Source organism: Artemia sp. Qi Xiang Cuo, chromosome 15 (assembly GCF_049724085.1).
Source record: "Artemia sp. Qi Xiang Cuo chromosome 15, ASM4972408v1, whole genome shotgun sequence".
In the NCBI taxonomy this organism is placed as follows: domain Eukaryota; kingdom Metazoa; phylum Arthropoda; class Branchiopoda; order Anostraca; family Artemiidae; genus Artemia; species Artemia sp. Qi Xiang Cuo.
Genome location: NC_142808.1, coordinates 41,723,079 through 41,740,754, shown reverse-complemented (window position 1 = coordinate 41,740,754; position 17,676 = coordinate 41,723,079). Strand labels below are relative to the sequence as shown.

Below are 17,676 nucleotides of genomic sequence, written 5' to 3'. Positions count from 1 at the left end.
AAACAGAAAGTTCATACATACATTTTAACAGAAAGATGGACACCTTGTTGAGGGCTAGTACCTTGTGGTACTAATCCTTGGGCTAGTACCCCCCCCCCCCTCCCGCTTTGTCAATTTAGCCTTGTTCTTTTGACTCATGACTAATTAAGAGCTGTCTTGGGAAACTGTCCTAAATAACTAAATATTAATCCTAAAAGATAATTAAACATAAAATGTTAAACTAATTAAATATATATAATTAAATTATATTATAACATTGTTAGGAGTTCAAGCTCAGGGGTTTATAATCGAGGCCTCTCTCCCGTAGTCTCCCGTAATATCTATCAAATGAGTTTCGACATCAATTGTTAGGCTAATCTTAAGCAAAATGCTAATTATGAGGGAATATCCTAATTTTGTATATAGATAATCATAATTGTATTATTAAATTATACTGTATAATTAAGGATAAAATAATTATGTTTGGTATTCTCCAGCAGGGAAAGTACCAGGGCTCTGTGCTATATTTGAGGCTTGGTGCCCCCCCCCCCCCTCCGATAAGATTGTTTAGCAGTATACTGGTCGTTATCAAACAGTTCGTGGTAACGAACTGTAAGTAAGGAGCGACCCGGCTCAATGGTAACCGAAACTCTAGAAAACGGGTTTTTGATACCAATAGATACATCAAAAGAATCAGATTTCAATGCTGATTTCAAATATATAACTTTCATTAAGTTTAGTACTACCCATCAAAAGTTATGCGCCTGAGAAAATTTGGCTGATTTTCAGAAAAAGGGGGAATAGACCTTTTAACAATTATAGAACATTAATAAAAATCACACCATCATATTCAGTGTATCAGAGAACCCTGCCGTAGAGGTATCAAGCTCCTATCTACAAAAATGTGGAATTTTCCATTTTTTGCCAGAAGAAAGATCACGGATGCGTGTTTATTTGTTTGTTTGTTTGTTTGTTTGTTTGTTTTTTCCCAGGGGTAATCGTATCGACCCAGTGGTCCTAGAATATCGTGGGAGGGCTCATTGGAACGGAAATTAAAAGTTCTAGTGCCCTTTTTAAGTGACCAAACAATTATTTTTATCCCACGCTTATTTTTTTCCCAAAGTCACTCGATCAAAATTTTGAGATAGCCATTTTGTTCTGCATGGTCGAAAATATGATAAATATGTCTTTTAGGATGACTTGATCCCACGAAGTTCCCAGAGGGAGGGCTAAAGGTTATGAACTTTACCCAATGTTAACAGATAGTATTGTTTATTCGGAAGTATACAGAAGTTTTCAGGAGGTTTTTTTTTCTGGTAGTGGGAGGGACGGGTGGGTCGGTGGTTATGTTGGAGGATCTGTTCATGACGGAAGTTTTCATGGGGGAAGGGAAATTGCCATGAAGGGGGTGCCGGACTTGCCAGCATTATTTATTGGTTATTGGGAAGTATACAACCATTTTCAGGAAGGATTTTTTCTGGAGGGGGGCTAGAGGAGGGGGTTACTCTGGAGAATATTCCCATGGAGGATGTTTCTTTGGGGTAAGGGACATTTCTATGAAGGGGGCGCCGGATTTCCAAGCATTATTTAAAAACCGATCAAAAATTAAATAAAAAAACAAGTTTATTCAACTGAAATGTAAGAAGGAATATTAGAACTTAAAACGAACAGAAATTATAAAGTATGTGAGGGGGTTGTCCCCCAAGTCAATACCTCGGTCTTTTCGCTACAGTTTTTTTAGTGCTTTGAAAAGAGCTATCTCTTCTAATTAAACGGCTTTTGTGATTCAAGGGTTTGTGAATCAAATTTGTTTTTAACTTTTAACGTAAAAAGCGTGGTATTGACTAAGGGGAGAACCCCCTCATATACGTAATAACATATACGTAATAAAAGAAAAACAATAAAAAAACAAGCGATACGGCTCAATAGTAATCGAAACTTTTAAAAACGGAATTTTGATGTCAATAAATGTATCAAAAGAATGTGTTTATAATGCTGATCCTAAATGTATAAATTTTATTAAGTTTAGTATTACTCATCAAAGGCTACAGAGCCTGAGAAATTTTACTCGATTTTTTAAAGAGGGGGAAACATCCCCTACAAGTGAAAGAATTTTAATGAAAATCACACCGTCAGATTCAGCGTATCAGAAAACCCTATTACATAGGTTTCAAGCTCATATCTGCAAAAATCTGCAACTTTGTATTTTTTGCCAGAAGAAAAATATACGAATATAGAAGTTAGTTACGTAAGTTAATTTGTAAAGACATCCATTTAGCAAAAGAAAAGTAAAATTTTTATGCAAAATAAAGCTGCATTAACTAAAAAACGATCAGAAATTAAATAAAAAAACAAGTTTTTTTAACTGAAAGTAAGGAGCGACATTAAAACATAAAACGAGCCGAAATGATTCCGTATATAAAAGAGGCTATCCCCTCCTCAACGCCCCACTCTTTACGCTAAAGTTTGACTCTTTCTCAAAACTTTATTTTTTAAAACAAAAAAAAACCTTAGCGTAAAGAGCGAGGCATTGAGCAGGGGAGAGCCCCTTTCATATACGAAATAATTACATTTCAACTGAAATGTAAGAAGGAATATTAGAACTTAAACCGAACAGAAATTATAACGTATGTGAGGGGGTTCTCCCCAAGTCAATACCTCGCTCTTTACGCTACAGTTGTTTTTAGTGCTTTCAAAAGAGCTATCTATTCTAATTAAACGGCCTTTGTGATTCAGGGTTTGAGCTGTCCCCTCCTCAACGCCTCGCTCTTTACGCTAAATTTTGACTCTGTCTCACAAATTTATTTTTTAAAACAATAAAAAAACTTTAGCGTAAAGAGCGAGGCGTTGAGGAGGGGACAGCTCCTTTCATATACGGAATAATTACATTTCAACTGAAATGTAAGAAGGAATATTAGAACTTAAAACGAACAGAAATTATAACGTATGTGAGGGGTTCTCCCCCAAGTCAATACCTCGCTCTTTACGCTACAGTTTTTTTGTGCTTTCAAAAGAGCTATCTATTCTAATTAAACGACCTTTGTGATTCTGAGTTTTGTTAATCCAATTTTTTTTTTAATTTTAACTTAACGAGCGTGTTATTGACTAAGGGGAGAACCCCCTCAAATACATAATAACGTATAAGCAATATAAAAAAAACAATAAAAAAACAAGCGATACGGCACAATAGTAATCGAAACTTTTAAAAACGGAATTTTGATGTCAATAAATGTATCAAAAGAATGTGTTTATAATGCTGATTCTAAATATATAAATTTTATTAAGTTTAGTATTACTCATCAAAGGCTACGAGCCTGAGAAAATTTACTCGATTTTTAAAGAGGGGGAAACATCCCCTACAAGTGAAAGAATTTTAATGAAAATCACACCGTCAGATTCAGCGTATCAGAAAACCCTATTACATAGGTTTCAAGCTCATATCTGCAAAAATCTGCAACTTTGTATTTTTTGCCAGAAGAAAAATATACGAATATAGAAGTTAGTTACGTAAGTTAATTTGTAAAGACATCCATTTAGCAAAAGAAAAGTAAAATTTTTATGCAAATAAAAGCTGCATTAACTAAAAAACGATCAGAAATTAAATAAAAAAACAAGTTTTTTAAACTGAAATTAAGGAGCGACATTAAAACTTAAAAAGAACAGAAATTATTCCGTATATGAAAGGGACTGTCCCCACCTCAACGCCTCGCTCTTTACGCTAAAGTTTAACTCTGTCTCACAACTTTGTTTTTTAAAACAATAAAAAACTTTAGCGTAAAGAGCAAGGCGTTAAGGAGGGGACAGCCCCTTTCATATACGGAATAATTTCTGTTCGTTTTAAGTTTTAATGTAGCTCCTTACTTTCAGTTTAAAAAACTTGTTTTTTTTATTTAATTTAGTGTTCCAAGACGACCCAGATACTTGTTTCTACGAAAGTTTTTTTCATCGAGCAACGTGAAATCCGGCTGCCTAAGCCAAATTCAACTTCAGGCGGAACATGACAGCAATTGCATATTTCTTTGAAGTGGTTCATTCTGGACTAAGACGTCAGGGTTGCCACCATGGCCTGGAAGAATTTACTAAATCTGAGAGGAAACATTTACTAAATCGCATCTGTTTTTACTAAATGCTCAAAAAAAAAAATGTACGTGCGGCTACCGCCGTAGGCGCACCATCAAGCATCGACTTGTACTATAGGAGGATAATCAATAGGATTTTTCCTCTATTTCTTCTTTTTTCTCTTTTCTGTCTTTTCCTCTTTTCTTTCATATTTCTTCAAATAAACCTACCGCTGTCACTTGTCACTCGAATTCTTTTTTTCTTTTTCTTTTTTAACTACATGTGTCGCTGATAGGCTTACGATATTGATTTGTAGAAGTTACGGAAAGCGGAATATGTCTGTTCCTTAAAAAGCGTTGAGCTACTTCTGATTGGCTGAGGGTAGGAGTGGGCTTGCGCAGTGCAGAAGCAATATCCACCCTGAAGGGTCTCTTTTTATGACTCTATCATAAGTCTGTTACTAGACTTTTTTCGTTCCGTGGGGGTCGGTCACGACAGTTGGAGAAAGAGAAACCACGACCAGCTATGAGTTTTCATTGGTCAGTAAACTACTGTCCTGTTTGTTCAAATCACTTCTTGCAGACTTGAACGAGTCGGACAACAGTTGTCCGTTTGCGAAGGCAAGAAGTGAATTCAAAAGTGCAACAGTTGTCTTACCACTTCTATAGTCTTTTACTAGGAGAACAGACTCTACCTGAAATGGATTGCGAGTGATACCCCGCCTAGTAAGCCTTGTTTGTACTTAACGGCTTTTCCTTGCCATCTCCTTACAGAATGCTGTCTTGGCACTGACAAAGCGCTCAAGAACCTCGAATGCTTCGATCCTTCTGTTGCTATGTGCAGCTCTTTATATTACACAGTAATTTGCTTTCTGAGTAGACTGTAGTTTACTGCTATTGGCAGTTTTTGATGCCCAGCAAACCAGTAATATTGCCGTCAAGAAAAACTTCATATGAATCTAGCATTGTTTTGAGCCAAACAATTCTTTTTCCCGCTAAATTTACAAAGAATCTTACTAAATGAAAAAAAAATCAAAAAATTTACTAAACTTGACCTCGATTTATTAAATTTACTAACTCAGATCTGTTTTTACTAAATTTAGTAAAATTTTATTAATTGTGGCAACCATGTAGACAGAATTGGTTGAGTGTAAATTTGGATCCAGGAAACTTGCCATCTGTTAGATGCTTAGAAATACTTCCATGGCTACCGTCATTCTCTCTTAGCAGTTGGAGGAAATCCGGGAAAAGACAGGAAAATTGTTGAACCATAAAAAGGACGTATCTCAACAAAAGACAATTTTAACGAGATTCTGAAAGCAAGAACTCTTGTTTGTAAAAGCCGAGGAAAACTTTTTTTTCTTGCGAAAAGAGAATGCTGAATTTTCGATAAAAAAGTGACATAAAAAATAAATTCAGAAAAAATATATTTGAATGAAAGAAAAAAGGATGAAAAAATGCTGAATGCGTAAAAAGAAAAAGTACGGTACTAAAAATGAATTTAAAAAAGACTGATATAAGCACAAGTCGAAAGAAAACGAACAATGTTCCAAAAATAAGAAAGAATAAAAAAATATTTTAATAACTTGTATTCGACAGAAAATGTGAAGTGCTATCTTTAAAGATAGTATACACCATCTTTATAAACGAGCAATATATATATATATATATATATATATATATATATATATATATATACATATATATATATATATATACATATATATATATATATATATATGTATATATATATATATATATATATACATATATATATATATATATATATATATATATATATATATATATATATATATATATATATATATATATATATATATATATATATATATATATATATATATGTATATATATATATATATATTTGCCCTAGAATTAGTGTAATTTTCGACCTATTGGGCTGCTAACATAAATTGATGCGTCAATGCACATAATGTGAAAATCTTATGGGTCAGCGTGTAGATTTAAATAAAGGAAGAGAGAGATAAATTCAATATGAGTTTTTGGTAAAAAAAAAAAAAGTGTGCTTTGTTTTCATTGGTTTGTGGCTTTGTTTTAGTTAAGAGGTCCTTCAGATCAATTCTGAGAAGAGGTTAAAATCAACACTTCCTCCTTTAGTTTCTCTTTATCTTGGCATTCGAAATCGAAACCCCCTTGAGTGACTCTTTTTAACCAAAACGCATCATGTTAGCCTTGAAAATATGAAATTTCATTCCTTTAAAATAAGAACTCGTTAGAATTTAGCTTTGTAAAAATATGTTCCAGGCTAAAACATGTTCTAAAATGAATTTCTATTGTAATTGCATAGCATAAAATCCATAGTAAGTCGCGTCAATTCGGGGTGGGGATGTTTGAAGCGTGCATCACCTTAAATTTTGAAAAATGTTTGTATTTTCATTGAAAAAATTAAATAGAACAATGAAATTGCCCCTCTGCCCTATAGATTTTGAAAAAAAATACTTTTTGCTCCTTTATTTTCGTGAATTAACGACACCGTCCATAGTCTCGAAATCAAATTTGGTTTCATTTGGTTGATATATCGCTTTTTCCCTGTCTTTTCAAAGATTAATGAGGTATATAATGCGGCATATTGTCTCTTGAGTGTTTGGGGAAAGCAATAGCAAAAGCAGACTAATTTGCCGTGAAAAATAGTGTTTACTTACGATAAAAGATTAAATCTTCACTACCTAAAGCAATAGGTGTCTCACAAATTTTTATAATTTCAACTATTTTGTGGAAATAAAGTTTTGAAGCAAATATATAAAATGAGCTTTTTTCCTGGAAGCTGTGTTGTGCAAAAGTTATTTTGATTTAAAAAGAAAGTTTTAAGGGGTGTTGATCCTCTCGCATTTAGAACTACCCTGAGTAAATTATGGAAGACGAAAGAAAATTATGTCTAAGGAAATGCGTTTTCTGAAATGAAACTAAATAGCGACATGAAAACTTAAAACAAAGAGAAATATATTCCCTGTATAATGGAGGTTGCCCCCTTCTCAACCCCACCCCACTCTTTGCACTACGGTTTTTCTTAAATGAAAGGGAGTCTGCGCCCTCTTCAACCTTCGTTCTTTGCGCTAAAGTTTGGCTTTTCGTCCAATTCCTAAAAATTACTGCTCAAACATAAGAGTCATTGAATTAGAATATGAATTTTTTTAAACATAATAAAACTTTAGTGCAAAGAGGGGGGGGTGGGGGTTAGAAGTGGGGACAGCCCCCTGATATACAGAATAATTCTTTCTTGCTTTGAGTTTTAATGTCCCTGTTTTCATTCATTTGAGAAAACTTCATTTTATCTAATGCATAAAAGAGGTAATGAAACTGATTCTGAAACTCTTGTAACTTGCTCTTGCTTATACCTTTTTCTGTTAAGGAAAATTCGAAACTAACTAATAAATTTGAAAGTGAAAAGTCGTTTTAATCTTCATCTCTTGGGAAAGAAAAGAACCTCAGAATATTGAACTGTTTCCCCCTTAAGACTATTTCTTGGGGAAAGGTAAAAGCCGCTATTGTGAAAGACTCACTCGCTCTGAAAATTAGTTCTGTATCTAAACAGCTACAAGAATTATAGCTCTTATATTTTGAAGATTTGGAGCTTAGTCACAGTGGCATTAAAAGTATATTTTCCCCATGCATTTATTTGTAGATTAGGGTAAATAATGGCTCCAGAGGTGACCGAATTCCTGGCACCACGTTGTAAATACGACTAAAAATTGCATTGGTAAATGACTTGAGCGAATGTCGGACAGTTTCACAAATGGGGGTTTCAGACTCAAGAGTTCCTAGTATGGGTTGGGGAAGTAAGGGACGAAGTTTTTTTTTTTTTGAGTTTCTAAAATCCTAAGACCAGCCTAAAACTCAAAAAATGGATTTCTTTTAAATTTGTTTGGGTTGAGATTGAGAAGCATGTTGTTGATGAGAGGATCCAACCCTCGAAGTAAGGGTTGGAGAGTATCCTTTGAATATACACTTAAATCATTCGGTAAATATATATTTACCGGATGATTTTTATAAATATGCACTATACATATGTTTACACCACATATGTAGGCCTACACTATATATGAAATGTTTATATTTACTTTTAGTTGGATACACACTATATTTTTATATATAAACTAAATAGACTATACACTATACATATGATTTCTAAATATACTTTTAATTGGATGTACACCAATGCTCGCCAAATGATCTTTATGTATATACTATACATACGGTTTTGTACATACTTTTAATTTGGTTTGGATATACACTTATGTTTACCGATGGATTTTTTTATATATACTATACATGCACTACACATATATATAAGAAAATATGTACTAAGCAAGGGAATAGTACTTGTCCAATAAGAGAGTCATGCTTACTCCCACCATTATACCCGTGCCATTTAAACATTTTTGCCTCTCAATTACTCGGACTATCTGTCTTGACTTTTTTCCTACAATTAGCCGTGTCTTGATGCCTACTGCAAAATACTTGATTTTCAGTTATCAATGGACTCGGTGGAACAATATGAACAATAATTGTGTATGTATGTATATATTTATTTATGTATGTATTTTTTCTCAAAAACACCTCCATGTTTTTTCGGAAAAATTGGTATCCTAAGATTTTCTAGCCTAAAAAATATCTATATAGGTCAGAAGTCGGAGAAAATTCGTTAAAAGTCTTAAATTTGGAAAGAAGATTCATGATAGTGACGTCATATTTATAAACACATTCGAAAAGAGTACATATGTCGTATTTGCCTCAGTAGGGGTTGTGTCGTTTTCAGTGTCTATGATGGAGATAAAATGACACAAGAAGCATATGATTGACTAGAAAAAATATACGATTGAAGTCATATTTATGAGTGTATTTCAATATGATGAATTACATCATCCCCCCCCTCAGGAGTGAATATATCGTTTTATATCTATGACGCATGTAACATTACAAAAGGAACATAGCTCAGTATAAAATATCAAGTATAATTAGTCTAATTTGCAAAAGGCCTTTTAAGTACTTTCATGATGCTTAGAGGACTGAGGAAGAACCTAAACTATCAAACGTGAGAAAAATAATCTGAGCAGCTAGGTAAGGGCATTGGAAAAATGGCTAACGAAACGATAAACGAAATGAACGACAAAGATATATAGTCAGAATACTTGCGTCAGCGACAAGTACAACAAGTCAAAGACAAAAGTGAACAACAAAGAAATATTCCGTTCGAAGATAAGCGGCAGCAAGAATTAAAAGTCAAAACAAAAGTGAAGAAGAAGGAAATGCGCGGTTACAATACACGCAACAACAAGGAGTAGAACGATTTAGAAATGAAAGCGAAGAACAGAGAAATATGCGGCTGAAAGATATGCCACAACGAGAACAAAGAAATACGCGGTTAGAAGATAAGCGACAGCGAAAATTACAAGCGACAGCAAGAAAGTGTGTATCATAACTTGTCAAAAATGGATTGAAGAACAAAGAACTATGCTGTTAAAGACAAGCAACATCAGAAATCCGAACGATTCAAAAATGAAAGTGAAGATGAAAGAAATATTATGTTGTAAAAACAACGCCAGCACAATCTTCGACGCCAACAAAATGTGGCTAAAAAACCAGTGCAAACTTACAAAGATGCCATAAACTACGCAACTGTTGATTACAAGTCACTGGGACCCTTCAGTGTTATATGTATTCCTTGGGGAGCCCTTCATTTTCCCGATGAAAGAGTAGCAAACAAAAGATAACTCATTTGGAGGTTGTTACATACAATGAGAATCACGGTCTGAATAGGTCGTATTTTTCCCTAGGTGGTTGTATCGAACCTGGGGTGACGCCATGATACCAAGAAGAGGCTCATAGTGTCTGCGGTTAGAAGACAAGCGACAATGAGAGTCCAAATATAGAAGCCTGCCGTGTTGCGGCAGTGGCCATATACACAGCATCAAACACAAAAATGAAAAAAAAAACTCAGCAAATTTAAATCACTGTCTTCCGCACCTCAGCACCTTCCTCTATAAAACTTGTCACCGCGATAATTAGATCTTTAAACGTAGTCGCCAAAATACCTGTGAGCAGTGGTACATCCCTCGAAAAAAAGTAAACACTACAGAAATAGAGAAACAACGAGAGACGGTTGTTGTACAGCGGTCTTTAGGGTGACGTCATGATACCAAGAAGAGGCTCATATTGTCTGCGGTTAGAAGACAAGCGACAATGAGAGTCCAAATATAGAAGCCTGCCGTGTTGCGGTAGTGGCCATATACACAGCATCAAACACAAAAATGAAAAAAAACTCAGCAAATTTAAATCACTGTCTTCCGCACCTCAGCACCTTCCTCTATAAAACTTCTCACCGCGATAATTAGATCTTTAAACGTAGTCGCCAAAATACCTGAAAGCAGTGGTACATCCCTCGAAAAAAAAGTAAACACTACAGAAATAGAGAAACAACGAGAGACGGTTGTTGTACAGCGGTCTTTGGGGTGACTTCATGATACCAAGAAGAGGCTCATATTGTCTGCGGTTAGAAGACAAGCGACAATGAGAGTCCAAATAAAGAAGCCTGCCGTGTTGCGGCGGTGGCCGCAGCATCAAACACAAAAATGAAAAAAAAAACTCAGCAAATTTAAATCACTGTCTTCCACACCTCAGCACCTTCCTCTATGTAACTTCTCACCGCGATAATTAGATCTTTAAACGTAGTCGCCAAAATACCTGTGAGCAGTGGTACATCCCTCGAAAAAAAAGTAAACACTACAGAAATAGAGAAACAACGAGAGACGGTTGTTGTACAGCGGTCTTTGGGGTGACGTCATGATACCAAGAAGAGGCTCATATTGTCTGCGGTTAGAAGACAAGCGACAATGAGAGTCCAAATATAGAAGCCTGCCGTGTTGCGGCAGTGGCCATATACACAGCATCAAACACAAAAATGAAAAAAAAAACTCAGCAAATGTAAATCACTGTCTTCCGCACCTCAGCACCTTCCTCTATAAAACTTCTCACCGCGATAATTAGATCTTTAAACGTAGTCGCCAAAATACCTGTGAGCAGTGGTACATCCCTCGAAAAAAAAGTAAACACTACAGAAATAGAGAAACAACGAGAGACGGTTTTGTACAGCGGTCTTTGGGGTGACGTCATGATACCAAGAAGAGGCTCATATTGTCTGTGATTAGAAGACAAGCGACAATGAGAGTCCAAATATAGAAGCCTGCCGTGTTGCGGCAGTGGCCATATACACAGCATCAAACACAAAAATGAAAAAAAAAACTCAGCAAATTTAAATCACTGTCTTCCGCACCTCAGCACCTTCCTCTATAAAACTTCTCACCGCGATAATTAGATCTTTAAACGTAGTCGCCAAAATACCTGAAAGCAGTGGTACATCCCTCGAAAAAAAAGTAAACACTACAGGAATAGAGAAACAACGAGAGACGGTTGTTGTACAGCGGTCTTTGCCGAAATATGTGCCTAGTCTTTTGGTTGTCTTTTCCATTGGTTTAGAATAATCTTGTCTGGTTTGTTAATTGTTTCTAGATCTTTTGTCCTTCGCATTCTACGTTTCTTTTTGTCGAATTTCGTGTATAACCGATGTGACCCTAGAACACGTTTATTGACATTCACCTTGTTCGTTTTTGGTCCGTAATCCGAATTAGTTACTATATTACTGTGTACATTTATAGCTGGATTAAAAAGTGATCCAATTGGTTGGAGATGAAAAACATGGCATTATATTAGGTATTATACTGCTGAGGATCCCACAAATCCTATGCCTTTTCCTCTTCTTTGGTTTGCTCTTTGACCTTGATTAAATAAAAAAAAACAAGTTTTTTAAACTGAAAGTAAGGAGCAACATTAAAATTTAAAACGAACAGAAATTATTCCGTATATGAAAGGGGCTGTCCCCACCTCAAGGCCTCGCTCTTTACGCTAAAGTTTTTTATTGTTTTAAAAAATAAATTTGTGTGACAGAGTCAAACTTTAGCGTAAAGAGCGAGGCGTTGAGGAGGGGACAGCCCCTTTGATATACGGAATAATTTCTGTTCGTTTTAAATTTTAATGTTGCTCCTTACTTTCAGTTTAAAAAACTTGTTTTTTTTAATTTAATTTCTGATCGTTTTTTAGTTAATGCAGCTTTTATTTTGGCTCGCCGTCATTGAATAAGTAAACAAAATTTGCATATAAATTTTACTTTTCTTTTGCTAAATGGCTGTCTCTAAATTTGGTTCTGACGTAATTTACAAATTAACGTACGTAACGAACTTCTATATTCGTATATTTTTCTTCTGGCAAAAAATACAAAGTTGCAGATTTTTGCAGATATGAGCTTGAAACATATGTTATAGGGTTTTCTGATACGCTGAATCTAACAGTGATTTTCATTAAAATTCTTTCTCTTGTAGGGAATGGTCCCACCCTATTAAAAAGACCAGGTGCTTTTCCTCAGGCTCGTAGCCTTTGATGAGTAATAGTAAGCTTAACAATATTTATATATTTATAGTCGTTATTATAAACACCTTCTTTTGCTACATTTATTTACATCAAATTTCCGTTTCTAAAAGTTTCGCTTAATATTTAGCCGTATAGCTTGTTTTTTTTTTTTTATTTTTTTTTTTTTATTACGTATATGTTATTAAATATATGATGGGGTTCTCCCCTTAGTCAATACCACGCTCTTTACGTTAAAAGTTAAAAAAAAAAATTTTTTCACACACCTCTGAATCACAAAGGCCGTTTAATTAGAATAGATAGCTTTTTTGAAAGCACTAAAAAAAACTGTAGCGTAAAGAGCGAGGTATTGACTTGGGGGAGAACCCCCTCATATACGTAATAATTTCTGTTCGTTTTAAGTTCTAATGTTGCTTCTTACTTTCAGTTAAAAAAACTTATTTTTTTTTTATTTAATTTCTGATCGTTTTTTAAATAATGCTTGGAAATCCAGCGCCTCCTTCATAGAAATGTCCCTAACCCCAAAGAAACATCCTCCCCGGAAATATTATCCCGAGTAACCCCCTCCTCAAGCCCCTCTCCTTCCCCCCACCCAAAAAAAAATTTTCCTGAAAATGCCTGTATACTTCCCAATAACCAATACAATATGCAAGCAATGGACAAAGTTCATAACTTGCAGCCCTTCCCCTGGGAACTGTGGGGGATTAAGTCATCCTAAAAGAAATATTTATTAGATTTTCGACTATACTGAACAAAATGGTCATCTGAAAATTTTAATTAGGTGACTTTAAGAAAAAAAGAGAGTGGGAGGGGGCCTAGTTGCCCTCCATTTTTTTTTGTCACATAAAAAGGGTAATAGAACTTTTAATTTCCGTTCCAATGAGCCCTCCTACGATATTCTAGCACCACTGGGTCAATACGTTTACCCCTGAAAAAAAAAACAAAAAACAAACAAACAAATAAACACGCACCCGTGATCTTTCTTCTGGCAAAAAAAAATACAAAATTCCACATTTTTATAGATAGGAGCTTGAAACCTCTACAGTAGGGTTCTCTGATACGCTGAATATGATGGTGTGAATTTCATTAAGGTTCTATAACTTTTAGGGGGTCTTTCCCCCTTTTTTCAAAAATCAGCCAAATTTCTCTCAGGCGCGTAACTTTTGATGGGTAAGATTAAACTTGATAAAACTTATATATTTGAAATCAAAATTAAAATCCGATTCTTTTGATGTATCTATTGGTACCAAAATTCCGGTTTTTAGAGTTTCGGTTACCATTGAGCCGGGTCGCTCCTTACTTACAGTTCGTTACCACGAACTGTTTGATTAAACATTAAATAAGAGTATACCAGAAGGCGTTAAAGAATCTCTAGTAAAAATTCTTATTTTTTTACACTAAAAAGTTTTGCCGACTACGATCGGTCAAGTCAGATGAAGCATTGAACTGTGGCAACAGGTCAAAGGAGATTTCTTGGTTTTTCTGCTTAGTGACTTGCCAAGATCTTCTTCAGCCAGTATTGTTGACTCTTCTCTTTGTAATCGTCTCCTTTATGTATTAAATTTAAAAAAAAAACAAGTTTTTTCAACTGAAAGTAAGGAGCAACATTAAAACTTAAAAGGAACAGAAATTATTACGTATATGAAGGGGATTGCCCCCTCCTCAACACCTCGCTTTTTACGCTAAAGTTTTTTAGTATTTCTAAAATGCTTCTTATTGTTCTATAAGCGACCCTTGTGTTTCAGAAGTCGTTCTTGAAGAATTGGGACAAAATTCAAACTTTAGCGTAAAGAACGAGGTGTTGAGGAAGGGGTAACTCCTTTCATATACATGATAATTTCTGTTAGTTTTTAAGTTTTAATGTTGCGGAAAGCAAGACATAAAAAGAATTTTGTATAGGAATTCTGGAAAATTCCCCAAGTGTAAAATTTCCTCTGACAAATTCACCATCTGGAAACTCTCCTACCCATGAAAATTACCCCGTGGAAAAACTCCCAGCAAAAAAATTCGGCCCCCCCCACGTGGAAATGTATGCATGCTTCCTAATAACAAATACTATGCATAAACAATGAGCAAATTTATAACTTAGACCTTTCCCCTAGGTCTGGGGGATGGGGGGCTATGTTATATTCAAAGGCATAGTTATAGGACCTTTCCACGATGATGAACGATGTGGCCATCTCAGAATTTTTATCGGACGGTTTTCGGGAACAATGGGGTGGGGGAGGGTGCCCAGTTGCCGTCCAATCTCTTTGGTCATTTAAAAAGGGTATTAGAACTTTTAATTTCCGTTCGAATGAAACCTGTCCCGATATTCTAGGACCACTGGGTCAATACGACTATCCCTGGGAAAAAAAACAGTAAACAAGCATCCAGGACCTTTCTTCCGGCAAAAAAATAGACAATTCCACATTTTTCGAGATAGGACGTTGAAACCTCCTAAATAAGGTTTTCTGATGCACTAAATCTGATGGTATTATTTTAAGATTCTTCGACTCCCCCCCCCCCTTTTGGAAAATCCGGCAAATTTTCTCTGGCTCGTTGCTTGTGATACGTAACACTAAACTTAATGAAACTTATATATTTAAAGTCAGAATAATAAGCCAATTCTTATGATGTGTCTATCGGTATCAAAACACCATTTTTTAGAGTTTCGGTTACTATTTAGCCGCGTCGGTCCTTACTTACAGTTTTTTACTACGAACTGTTTGATGATTGTCGTTGTTTATCTATTTTTGTTATATTATTTTAAAACATATGCAAAATTATGTTTAAATTAAAATTGTAGAGCTAAAAACAAATATATTTAACTTTTACATTAAGAAAAATTTTTTTTTTTTTTGAAATTTTGTATTATAATATCTAACGAAGTTCTACTTATTGTTGAAAAGTTCATGTTGAATAGCATCGTATCCCTAAACTTTCTTAAACTGATTTTGAAGCAAGGCATTCAAGAAAAAGTCAAGACTAACCAATAAATTTGAAGCTAAAGTCTTCTCTAACTTTCATCCCTTGGGAAAGAATACAGCCTCAGAATATCGAGTTGTTTCTACCTTGCGAGGCTTCAATAGAAGATTGAATAAAAAGAATACTCTCTTTGTAAAAGACACTTTTGATCTGAAAATTTGCTCTGTAATTGCATGTTTGCATTCAAATAAGTATTGGAGCACAAGTCGTACAAATAAATCAAATGGGAGGGGAGGGTTCAAAGGTAGAAACAATTGCTAGAAAATAGTTGAAACTACAGTTTTCCTTTTTAAAGCTAAAAAAAAATCAGCTTGGGGGCAAAAGCGGTGGAAGGTCACATTATCTTGCTGACATATAGAGCAAAACTAGTAGTAGTGTCAATTCACGAAAATTTAGAGGGGTAAAGTATATTTTTCAATAACTAGGGGAGCAACTGTTGTTTTTCGAATTGTTCCAATAAAAATACCATATGAAAGGTATATTTTTTTAAACCCAAAGGTAAAGAAAGTTTTGAGGGGAGGGGTAAATTAAAATTCCCCCCCCCCCCGACGCCCCTGAAAATACTTAGAATAATTAATAAGGGACTTGTGTCTATTTGTTTGTGTGCGCACTTGCAGATGTTGAATATTTATTTTTCGATTTCCTCTTATTTTCTCTTCTTTTTTCTGAAGGGGGATTATAAAATATATCTTATGTGAAACTTCAAATTGTGTATAAGATCCAATGATTGTATGTTGCTAGACACTAGATACTGTCTACCTATCGTTTATGGAATGCATGCAAAATGCCATCTATTGTGAATTTCAGTACAATGCAGGAAAGCCGCGTTTGTCTTACAATGCTCAGTTATGAGACAATATGCATATGTATTTTACATGCACGAGTATATGTATGTGTGTGGGTATATTACTTTCGATATCATTAGTAAATCCATATGGTGGTTAGCGCCAAGGTTTATCGTAAATAGAAACAAGTTGAGCACATTCTCCGATGTGTTCAATTAGCTTAAACATATATTTTCCAAGAGACTGAATAGGTTCGTGTCTCTATTGCGTGACCGCATGGTAATACTTCTTCCATGTTATGCCTTGTATTTTGTCATCATAAAACGTATATTGGAAAACTGTATGAGAAATGCTTTCTCCTGGGGAATATACTTTATGTTTATGTACTATGAAAGGTCGGTCAATAGAAAAGTATTTTTTGAGAATAATTCTGCTCTACATTTTTTTTGTTACGAAGAATTTGTTTCTAAGCTTTGTACAAACGTTAATATGAATGTCACAAAAGGAGATGACTGTCGCTTATCTACTAACCGTATATTTCTTTGTTCTTCATTTTCTTTTATTATTACTTCATATATTTCTTCAATGCCCTTTGCCTTAGCTGCTCGAATTGGTTTTGTCACATTTGATAGTCTAGGTTATTCATTTGTTATCTAGGCATTGTGAAACTGGTTAAAACACCTTTTGTAAATAGACTCATTACACTTGGTATTTTATGTTTAGCTATGTTCCTTTTGTAATGTTGCATTTGTCAAAGATACTAAAACGATACGATACGGGAGGGGGGGGGTGATGTAATTTTTTCTTGAAATTTGTTGATAAATTTTACGTCACTCACGGGAGTTTTTTTTTTACAAAATTAATGTTCTTAATGAATTTTCTGAGACTTGTGACCTATAGAGAGGTTTTTTTATGCCAGAAAATTCCAGGATATCAAATTTCCCCCAAAATATGGATTTGTTTTCGAAAAATAATACATACACAAATAAACGTACAATTATTTTTCGTTTAAAGAGATAAAATATAAGTGTGAACCTGTAGTTGAGCCAAATTGAAAAAAAATTCCCTATTCTCTTCTATCTCTATGTGTTTGTGCCTGTTCTTTGTTTAACTGATAAATGAAAGCCTAATTTTTGTTTTGTTGTCTAATGTCCAATTTTCTGTTTGCTCTTCTTTCAACAATTCAACCACCTGCACAAACCATTAAAGATATTTGATTGGTTTCTAGGTATTGTGAAAGGCTAACCTGTTCCCTTATTGACCTTGACCTTTTCTTTTGTTATATTGATTTCGTAAACATTCCTAAATAAAATATTATCTACTTATTATTAATTCTGCTATTTTATTTTATGTATGCAAAGCAAAGGTTGAACTCATGTCTCTGTGTATGTTACTTGTATTATATCTGGTTTTAATAATCATTGTTG

At 34.6% G+C, this 17,676-nt stretch overlaps 1 protein-coding gene across 1 annotated transcript in view; it reads left to right on the top strand.

Annotated features, from left to right (window-relative positions):
• Positions 1 to 17,676, top strand: part of Tdg (Thymine DNA glycosylase) — a 286,925-nt gene that overhangs the window by 267,460 nt on the left and 1,789 nt on the right. The window lies entirely within an intron of this gene.